Source organism: Nicotiana tabacum, chromosome 19, assembly GCF_000715075.1.
Source record: "Nicotiana tabacum cultivar K326 chromosome 19, ASM71507v2, whole genome shotgun sequence".
NCBI classification, from domain to species: domain Eukaryota; kingdom Viridiplantae; phylum Streptophyta; class Magnoliopsida; order Solanales; family Solanaceae; genus Nicotiana; species Nicotiana tabacum.
Genome location: NC_134098.1, coordinates 102,806,007 through 102,817,276, shown reverse-complemented (window position 1 = coordinate 102,817,276; position 11,270 = coordinate 102,806,007). Strand labels below are relative to the sequence as shown.

The 11,270-nt window shown below is 39.1% G+C and overlaps 1 non-coding gene across 1 annotated transcript; it reads right to left on the bottom strand.

Annotated features, from left to right (window-relative positions):
- Positions 1-2,012: 2,012 nt before the first annotated feature.
- Positions 2,013-2,117, bottom strand: LOC142173939 (small nucleolar RNA R71). Its single transcript, XR_012703303.1, has one exon. It is a non-coding gene; the product is annotated as a small nucleolar RNA R71 (small nucleolar RNA).
- Between the last annotated feature and the right edge of the window lie 9,153 nt (positions 2,118-11,270).

Below are 11,270 nucleotides of genomic sequence, written 5' to 3'. Positions count from 1 at the left end.
AATAGAGTCGGATCTAAAATCTAGAATGATTTTAAAATGAGTGTGATCTTATAATAAATATATGTTCTACATGTTTTTGCATATGTAAACACATTTCGAGTGAAAAGCAATATATTTAATTGAATCACTGATTTCACCATAAGGCCGGTGATGTTTGGCTTAAAGTATATATATTTAGATGTATATCGCCTCATGTTTTACTTTTGTTTCATGGATTTAGGATGTAAAATGTGTTGATTTATATTTAATTTGAGGTATTTTTATGTGTAGGAATGATGCGGGAGCAATTGGGGGCGAAAGGTGCGAGATTAGAACTAAAACGGACGAAAAAACAAAAAAAGAGAATTTCCAGCGCCACAACCAGCGGCTGGCGCTACCTGTGGCGCCAGAGGCAGTATACTCCAATTTGCCAGGGACAGCGCCTAGCGCTAGGCTGGGCGCTGGTGGCGTGAATCCTGTCCAATTTTGCCTGTGACAAGGTTATTTCGGCCCTAGACCTACCCAACACGTATAAAAGTAAGACTAAGCTTATTTTTAGAGGGGAGACGCCACTTTGAAGGGAGAATAGACACGAGAAACATCTAGGAGCAAAGAGATCTCAATTTTCTTCATCTTTTCTTAGTATTTTCAATTATCCAACACTTATGAAATTGTTTGCTATTATCATAAGTGGCTAAAAACCCATAATTCTGGGGTTGTGATTTAGCCATGAATATTATTATTTAACGTTGACTTAACCTTGATTATAATTCACTAATATATGGTTATTTCTTCAATTCTATGATTAATTGCTTAATTGTCTGGCCAGCAATTAGGTTCTATTTACTATCGATGTTATGCTTGGGAAAGTCATGTTTAGATTAGAGAAGAATTGAAGAGAGCATGATCTTAACCCTTAGGGGGCGAATTTGTGGTTAGGATAGGAATATACCTAGTCACCGTGCTTAATTAAATATCGTAATCTTAATGTATTCTTGATAGATTGATTCCATAGGAATATAGGCGTTAATCTATCTTGAATAGGCGAGTAGTACTTCGGGAGAAGGCTATGAGAGCAATTATCGATTAATTAGCAACCATGAGTGAATTGTATGAAAGGGAGAGTTAACTAGAACACAATAGGATTGGTGAATCGATCACAACCCTGGAAGATTTGTCTCTACTGAATACACAACAATCATTTTACTGCTTGATAATTTAGTTACTATTTAGAAGTATAGTTTAATATAATCATATTCTTGAACTCGAATTTGGCTTGACTGAATAACAATCTTGGTAAATTTAGTGGGTAGTTGATACAAATCTCTGTGGGTTCGACACTCGACTTATCATATTATTACTTGTACGAACACGTATACTTGCGCGTGCGTTTGGAAGCAATAAGTTTTTGGCGCTGTTGCCGGAGACTTGAATATTGACTACTTTCTAGTTTTTCCTTTCTTTGTTTATTTCGTCAAGTCTAGCATTACTTGATTGTTGCTCTGATCTCAGGAACGTTGATTTAATGCACAGGGTCAGAAGCCAGGACCGACTTCAAGGCTTTGACCCCCAAACCTGAGAGAGCATTTCATAGGAGGTTGAGGGAAGCAAGGGACACGAATAATATTCAGGCACTTGTTCAATTTTCGGTGAACATGGCAGAGGAACATATCGTTGTTCAGGAGGTAGCAATGCCCAGCATTGCTAATGTAACCTCCAGCATAGTGAAGCCCAGAATCACTGGGCACTTTGAGCTGAAATAGAGCATGATCCAGCTACTTCATGCGAATGGGCAGTTTATGGGTCTTCCACATGAGGATCCACAACAGCATATCCTGAACTTCTTGGAGATTAGTGATACTTATATCACTAAAGGGGTCACTCCATACTATGTGAGGCTCACACATTTTTCATTCTCTCTGTTGGGCGAAGCAAAGCGATGGCTGAAGGCAGAACCAGCTAATTCTATTACATCATGGAATGATTTGGCAAGGAAATTTCTGGCAAGGTTTTTCCCTTCAGGCAAAAATGCAAAGATCAGAAGTGAGATAGTTGCCTTCAAACAGAAAATGGGAGAGTCTTTATACTCAGCTTGGGAGAGGTTCAAGGAGCTACTCAGAGACTATCCTCATCACAATCAGACAAACGAAGTGTTAGCTCACACTTTCATAGAAGGGCAACATCCTGAAACAAAAATTGTGGTAGATGCTGCAGCTGGAGGTCAAGTGTTGGAGAAAAGCTTTGATGAGATATATGCATTATTGAACAAATTCTCCAAAAGCAATCCGGATTGGCAAGGAGAAATGGGCAGACACACGGTGCAAAAATCTGCAGGGGTTCTCGAGTTAGATGTCGTCTCGGCATTATCAGCACAGATTTCTACACTGACCAACCAAGTCAATCAGATAACCATGGTTATTAACAAGCAACAAGCTCAACCAGTGCAACAGGTTCAAGTGTTTTGTGAAGTATGTGGAGAGGGTCACACGAGCGACTTATGCCCAGTTAATCCAGAGTCTGTCTGTTTTATGGGTAATGCAAATAGGGGTTAGACAAACCAATGTGGGAATACTTACAATCCCAACTGGAGGAACCACCCAAACTTATGTTTGGCTATAATTACATATTTTTAGTGCATTACTTACCTTACATTTTGGGACTTTAATGCTAAACTATACTATATTTGGGCTTAATTGAGTTATTTTATGTGTAGGTACGTTAAAGACGAAATTGGGAGCAAAGTAGAGTTTTTATGTGTATTTTATATACTACAAGAATGGAGCTATGATTAATTGATTATTGAATATACAAGGATTAAAGTTGAACATTACAAAGGAAATCAAAATAAAGAAAGGAGAACAACTGAAAAGGAATCAAAAGAAAAAGAAAAAACGAGAATGACAAAAGAGTTTGAAAAGTTAGGCAGCCAACATTGAATTGAAGCTAAGCAGTTGGGCGACGTGAGAACATTTGCTCGCTACAGAGCTGGCAACGCGAGGTACAGCGTGGGATGCTTCGCGCGTTCCACGTGGCGACGCGTGGCGACGCGTGGTCCGGGTTTTGAAGTTGTTTTGTCTCCTTTTTGGTTTTGGACTTGGTTATTTCGTCTAGGTCTTTTCCCTACACATATAAATAGTCATTAAACACCATTTTTAGAGGAGTTTTTGCAACCAGAGGCAAGAACATCACGCTTGGAGGAGGTTTCTAATTAGTTTTTCTTCTCTACTCTTCTTTTAATCTCATAGTTTATTAGTTCTAGAGTTGTTTGGTACTACATGAACGTTGTAGTTTGAAACTTGAATTGTTCTTATTATTTTATCATATTGGTTTATTTATTCAATCTTGCACTTAATTATTTGATTGATTGATCACCAATTGAATACTATCTATGAATCTAGGATTGAACTCGGGAGAGGGAATTCTAGATTGCATATAAGATTGAGTAGAGCAAGATCTTAACTCTGAGGGGGCGGATTTACAGTTAGGATAGGAATATACCTAATCGCCTTACTTGGTTACTATACAGGAATTATTAATGCATTCTTGTTAATTCTAATTACATAGGAATATAGGCATTATATTAGCTTGAATAGGCGAGTAGTACTTCGGGAGAAGGCTACGAGCAATATTAACCATGTCAACCAATAAACCAGATAAATTAATTAGACGATTTAAGTGAAAAACTTAACGGGATTATTAGCTAACCCTTAGCTCTAGAATATTTTCTCCCATTGAATTCATCTCTAAAATTGCAGACTTGTTTCCTTTAATTTCATAGTTTACTATTCTAGATTAATTTTAGTTAAATATTCATACTTTAAAAAATCGCTTGAATAGATTAATTGTCTTATTTTAATTTAGTAAATAGTTAATCACAAGTCCTTGTGGGTACAATATCTGGACTTACAATCCTATATTACTTGTCGACCACGTATACTTGCATGTGCGTTTGGGAGCAACAAGTTTAGCGCTGTCCCTGGCGCTGACAAAATGGAGTATACTGCCTCTGGCGCCACAGGTAGCGCCAGGCGCTGGAAATTCCCTTTTTTTATTTTTTCGTCCGTTTTGGCTCTAATCTCGCACCTTTTGCCCCCAATTGCTCCCGGATCATTCCTACACATAAAAACACCTCAAATTAATATAAATCAACACATTTTACATCCTAAATCTACGAAACAAAAGTAAAACATGAGGCGATATACATATAAATATATATACTTTAAGCCAAACATCAACACCCCACACTTAGACTCTTGCTCGTCCTCGAGAAATGGGACTATCAAATAACGCCCCAACTACGTACAAGTCTCAACTATAGAGGAGCAATTCAACTTTTAACCATACACTCTACCCTTGACTATGATCAATACCGGCACACAAGCATGAACATACAAAATTTCACATTTTTCCTGTTTAAGCATGCCCAAGTATAACATTTCAATTCAATCAATTCCAACAACTTATTTGTTACCACCCAACCTCAAAAGCCGACTTGTAACCACTAAGCACCCTCAACTCACGTACTCGCCCAACGAGAAAGTTTACAACATTACCAATCATTCATGAGATCATGTGCACTCACCAACAAACAAAAGAGTGAATATAGACTAGTCCACACATTCAAATATGCTTTTGAATATAGATTAAGTACATCACACAATTGAACAAAAATTTACTCACTCTCACAAAGAATTCATATGCATCACGTGGTCGTACCATAAGCTTGCATGTAGTGTATATCTCTACTAATTTAAGCTAGCCAAATCTAGGATCAATTAGGAATTTAAGGTTGTAATGTAGGCTAAGGGACGGGTATGATACATTCAGAAATAGTGACTAACCCTCCTAAGCACTTTAATACACTACACTCACAATTCAAACACATATTCTCCTCAATCAAATCACTTGCCACAAACCATATGCAACATAGCCCTTACTTTCATTATGCACTTCTATGCTCCCACTAGCACAAATTAATAAGAATTTGAGGTGTGTATTTTTCTTCATACTTTAACTATTATTTTTTATTATTTTCTTGCAATTATTATTTTTTTATTTCTCTCTTTTTTTTTTCTACACACACTCCATACATTAAAGTTCATCGGGTAGTGACTTTTGATATCAATTTTTGTGCACCAAAGGGCCCTTCCATGGTTCCACTCAAAATCTCCTTCCCAATCTCTTGCCTTACTTCTTTTAGTGACTAAGTGCCTTAAGAGGTAAATGTTCAACAATCTCAAATTAAGAACAAAATATGGGTATGGATTGTAATATGGGTGCCAAAGAAAAGGTCTATAAGCTCAAAGGGGCTAGCAACGGAAAATTTTATTTTTATGTGACAAGCACATCTATGATCAAGCAAGAAAATGCCAACGTCATCTCCTAAATTGGCACAACTTACAATTTCGCTTTGATTAACACACGGGGCAAGTTCTAGACTACATAGAATAGCACAGAAGATCACAAATCCTCACATACACATTGCACATGACTCAATCACAATGGTTTTGTTCAACTCTCAAGTCAAGCAAGCACACATAATTGAGAAAAATTAAACAATATTGCACTATGTAGCATACAAGTCAAACAACTGAGACAAGACGCCACAAAATAAGCTATTTACTTTACTTAGACAACACAATTCAAAATAAATACACGGGACGATAGAATGTATGTCATAGCATAATGTGTCAGCACCAAACATGTCACTAGGTAGCTCCGAGCAACTCAGTTTCTTTCTTCCTATACTACTCCTAAAAAAAAAATAAAGTACCCGTTTCAAGCTACACCCTTGGAAAAGAACCGGCGCCCAAAGAAAAATCAAGGGATACTACCTAACTATCCTAAAAAAAAAAATCTTTTTGGTGTTTTTTCTCGGACTTTATCCCTCAAAAAAATTATCCAAATGATCCATCGTCGGGAGAAGTCCTCGTTTTATTTTTTGTATTTTTATTTTTTTTTTATTTTTTTCTTTTCTAAAACAAACTAAACTAACACTAGACTCAGTAGAACTAATAAAAGAAACAAATTAAAATAAATTGATACAAGATATACAACTACATCACAGGTAGTATTCCTCCCACCCCACACTTAGTCTATGCATAGTCCTCGATGCATATAAAAATGTAAAACAGAGTAGGGTGGAAAGAAAACTCCCTGTCAGTCGGAGTCCTCCTCCTCAGCGTGCCCTCCATCAGCAACTTCATGCAAATCATCATCCGGTCCTAGAGGTACCAAAGTCATGGGCCCCGTAACATCATCATCAACCTCGTCCTCTGTGTATGAGCCCTTGACAGTGTTTACGTCCTCCGACGAATGAACGGGGCTGTCAGGTGCAATCCCAAATATCTCCTTGGACGAACTTGACAAGTCATTGCGTAAGTGCATACGCTCCTCGTCTGTGATACCAGCCCTGCTCATGAGTAAATTCAAAGAGTTATAGAGGTACCTGTTGAAGTTCTCGTCTCGTTCATTCCTTGCTGCCGGAGTGAACTTAGACGACGTCTCCAACAATAATGTGATGTCCAATAACCCTATAGGTGCCTCCACCACCTCATCATATCCTGGATATTTCGGCACCTCCTGGGAGAGCATGTATTGTGTGAGTAAGTTGTCGAAGAAGAACCTCTTAATCTGCCGCCCAAATCTCGTGCGGGCCATCTCACCAAGCATAATCTCACCCAAATTAATGGGTTTGCCAGTCATCAAAAAGAATATGACACACACTCTAGCTCGAGTGCAGTCGCTGTTGTGCTCCACTGACATGAGTCTGGCTTGCACAAAATTCTGCCACACTTTGGCAGTCTTGTTAAAATTAGAGCGAACCAAGTGATTGTGAATCTCGCCTTGCTTACTGGTCCACTTGGCATTTGAATCCATGCCACACAGAGTGTGACGTATCAATGTGTATTTTGGGCTTCTAACAAATTTCTGGAGTCTCTTCGGGTCAGCATTCTCAACCCCTAAAAACTTACATAAGGCCCTCCTATCTAATGGCATGTCCTTCCCATGTACATATAACATAGACGATTTGTAATCCCAGTTGGCGTACAGCTCCCGAACCATGCTCAAATTTGTATGCCCAGGGCATTCTAGGAGTTTGTCCATATTTAATGCGCGTAATCGGCCAAGGACATCCGTGAAATTTTGTTCCAAAGCTTTGACATTTATCCCCATCTCGAAGACATACTGCCCATATGGCACGAAATCCTTGTGCCATGCAATAGCTGCATCAGATACTAGTTTCAACTGAGGCCTTGGTGGCAATGGATCCTGTTGTGATGCCTCAGCAACCTTTTTCCCTCTTGCTTGCCGCGAAGAGCCTTCTCTCTGCTTGCGCTTTTTGGGCGCGGGACCAGTGATGGAGGACTTTTCTATTCCCTTGCCTTTGCTAGTACTATCACGAGCCATAATATCCTGCACACAAATAAGCATGAATGTGAGAACTCATCAAGAAATCTGCCTAAGGTTGTCGCACAAGTCATCAATGACCCTACACTTACAACTGAAGGCGCAATGTACAATACTTTACAACTTTGGTCTAAAATGCTCAAGTGTTGCACTCCAAAGCTATGGGTACTCAAGACTTCCCCATGCCACACAATAGTTAAAAGGCACTAATCAATGCCATACACACAAGTGATTGATCATGGCTTAGTGAATTCACCTTAATGTAAGCAAGAGGCATATGTTACTTCCCTTCTTACCACTACTACAACTATACTAAATTAGCTAAATCTACAAAATTCTACAACATTACATTATATAAGATACATGGTGTAGGAACATGTTTGCATCGAAGCCAATCTCCCTAGCATGTAAACGCATCCCCACACACCCCACATTTAGCCCAAATTCATACACAAATATACTCGGTTACTCAGACTTCACTGGTACACCAAAATCTTCATTCAAATATTTTAACAAATACCTTGTAAGCATAAAGTGTGTGTATTCTAGTTCATCAATGGTGGAACATGGTGGCCCTCCTAGATTTTAACGAAGTAGAGGAAATTTTAGTTTACTACTCCGTATACAAGACATCCAAATAATTTTCGTCCAATGTGGACCACCCACCATAAAAAAAAAAAATTAAGAACTACATAGGGGAAAATTTGAGGATTAGGGCACTTGAGAGATGGGATGTACATTGTTATCTACCAATTAAAATACAAAAAAGAAGAAGAAGAAGAAGAAGAAGAACATACCTGTAGAGTTTAAGATGAGAGCAAGAGACAAACTTGAGAAAACTTGAGAAAACTTTAGAAAAGAGAAGAAGACATCGTGGCAGAATAGAGAGAGAGAGAGAGAGAGAGAGAGAGAGAGCATTCGTTTTTGTTTTTGATTTTGAATTTGAGTTTTTAGGTTTAATTGGGTTATGGTTTAAGTTGAGTTGGGGATGGGTATGGGTAGTAAGATGGGTTATAATGTTAGTGTAGATTGGTATTTGGGTTGGGTTAAATGGGTTTGGTTTATTTAGTAAACAAAAACGAAAATAAAAAAAATATACCAGGACACCCCCCAGCCCAGCGCTCAGCGCTATGCCTGGCGCTGGGGGGTCTTGCACATTCTGCCTGTAGTGCCCCAGGCAGTGCTTGGCACTGGCCTGGGCGCTATTTTCGAGAAATATTTCTTTTTTTTTCTTCTTTTTTTTCCTTTTTTTTATATAACATCCCGATCCCCCGAGCCTTTTATATACCCAGTTTACATGTCCTACACCATTCTACTTATAATTTCTATGCCTACAAAGAAAATGCAACTCTACTCTACTCTAACTAAAATAATTTAAGAAGCTAAACTGTGAAAGCAATAAAAATTGGGTTGCCTCCCAACAAGCGCCTGATTTAACGTCGCGGTACGACGCAGGGCTATGCTTACTCATCAGCGAGTACAACTTTGGTCTTCTCACGATCAATGATTCCTTCCCAATAGTGCTTGACTCTTTGTCCATTCACTATTAAAAAAAATTCACCATTTAAAGCTCGCAGCTCAATTTCACCATAAGGAGTGACTCTCACCACCTCAAAAGAGCCTGACCATCTCGATTTTAACTTCCCAGGAAATAGACTTAGTCTAGAATTGAACAATAATACCTATTGGCCTGGCTCGAAGTGACGTGGCTTGATACGCTTGTCATGCCATCTTTTAGTCTTCTCTTTATATAGCTTAGCATTTTCATAAGAGTGCAGCCTGAACTCATCTAATTCATTCAACTGCAGGAGTCTTTTCTCACCCGCGGTTTCAAGGTCCATATTCAACTTTTTAATGGCCCAGTATGCTTTGTGTTCAAGTTCAACATGCAAGTGACATGCCTTTCCATAAACAAGATTATACGGCGATGCCCCAATTGGCTTTTTGTATGCAGTTCTATATTTCCACAAGGCATCATCTAACTTTGCAGCCCAACCCTTCATATTCACACTCATCGTCTTCTCTAAAATTTGCTTTATTTCTCTGTTCGACACCTCAGCTTGTCCACTCATTTGAGGATGATACGCTGTCGCAACTCTATGGCGGACCCCATATTTAGTTTGAAGGTTATTCAACAATCGATTGCAAAAATGCGTCCCTTCATCACTTATCAATGCACGTGGAGTCCCAAACCTCGAAAATATATTCTTTTTCACAAATGCAGCTACCACCATGGAATCATTTGTTGGCAATATGATCGCCTCTACCCATTTTGACACGTAGCCAACTGCTAGCAAAATGTATTTGTTTCCTCTGGACCATGGGAATGGTCCCATAAAATCTATCCCCCATACATCAAAAATCTCAACCTCCAAGATGTTATTCAAAGGCATCTCATGCCTTATAGTGATTGTTCATGCTCTCTGATATTGATCACACTTCTTAACAAATGCATGAGCATCCTTGAATAAAGTTGGCCAAAAGAAACCGGATTGTAATACCTTTGCAGCTGTTCTATCTCCTCCATGATGGCCCCCATAAGGTGATGCATGACAATCATACAATACTAATTCTGCCTCCTTTTCTGGAATGCATCTCCTCATCAACTGATCAGCACATTGCTTGTACAAATATGGCTCATCTCAATAGTAAAAGTTCACATCATGTAGAAACCTCTTTCTAGCTTCAGATTCAATTTCAGGAGGAAGTACCCCACTCACAAGATAATTCACATAGTCTGCGTACCATGGGGGAGGGTCTTGGGTGATAGCAAAAAGTTGCTCATCAGGAAATACTTCTTTAATTTAGCCACCCTCCTCCACGTGGTCGTGATTTTCCAGCCTTGATAGATGGTCAGCTACTTGGTTCTCTGTGCCCTTTCGATCTCGTATTTCTACATTAAATTCCTGCAACAACAAAACCCAGCGCATTAATCTAGCCTTGGATTCTTTTTTTGTAAATAAATACCTAATTGTTGCATGATCGGTATGGACTATGACTTTTGTTCCCACCAAGTATGCCCGAAATTTCTCAAAGGCCCACACAACGGAAAACAACTCTGTTTCGATGGTGGTGCAATGCAGTTGTGCATCATCAAGAGTCTTACTCGCATAGTAGATGGAATAAAACACCTTGTCTTTCCTCTGGCCTAGCACTGCCCCAATAGCATGGTCACTCGCATCACACATAAGTTCAAATGATAAGGACCAATCTGGTGCCACAATAATGGGAGCAGCCACCAACTTCTTTTTGAGTTCTTCAAATGCTTTAAGGCAGGTGTCATCAAAATTGAAAGCTAATCTTTTTCAAGCAACCTGCACAAAGGAGTAGCAATTTTAGAAAAATCTTTAATAAAGCGCCGATAGAATCCCGCGTGTCCCAAGAAACTCCGGACACCTTTCACAGAAATAAGTGGAGGTAATTTTTCAACCGCCTCCACCTTTGCCTTATCAACTTCAATGCCGCTCCTAGACACTCTGTGACCCAAAATGATACCTCCCTGCACCATAAAGTGACACTTCTCCCAATTCAATACCAGATTTGTTTCTTCACAACACACTAACACCTTGCTCAAATTCTTCAAACAATCATCATAAGAAGATCCAAAGACTGAAAAATCATCCATAAAAACTTCCATAAATCTATCCACCATATCGGTGAAAATAGCCATCAGGCATCTCTGTAAAGTAGCTAGTGCATTACAAAGACCAAACGGAATTCGCTTGAAGGCGAAAGTGCCATAAAGACAAGTAAAAGTGGTCTTCTCCTGATCCTCTGGGCATATGACAATCTGATTGTATCCCGAATAACCATCAAGGAAGCAATAATATTCATGCCCCACTGTCCAACATTTGGTCAATGAATGGAAGTGGAAAGTGGTC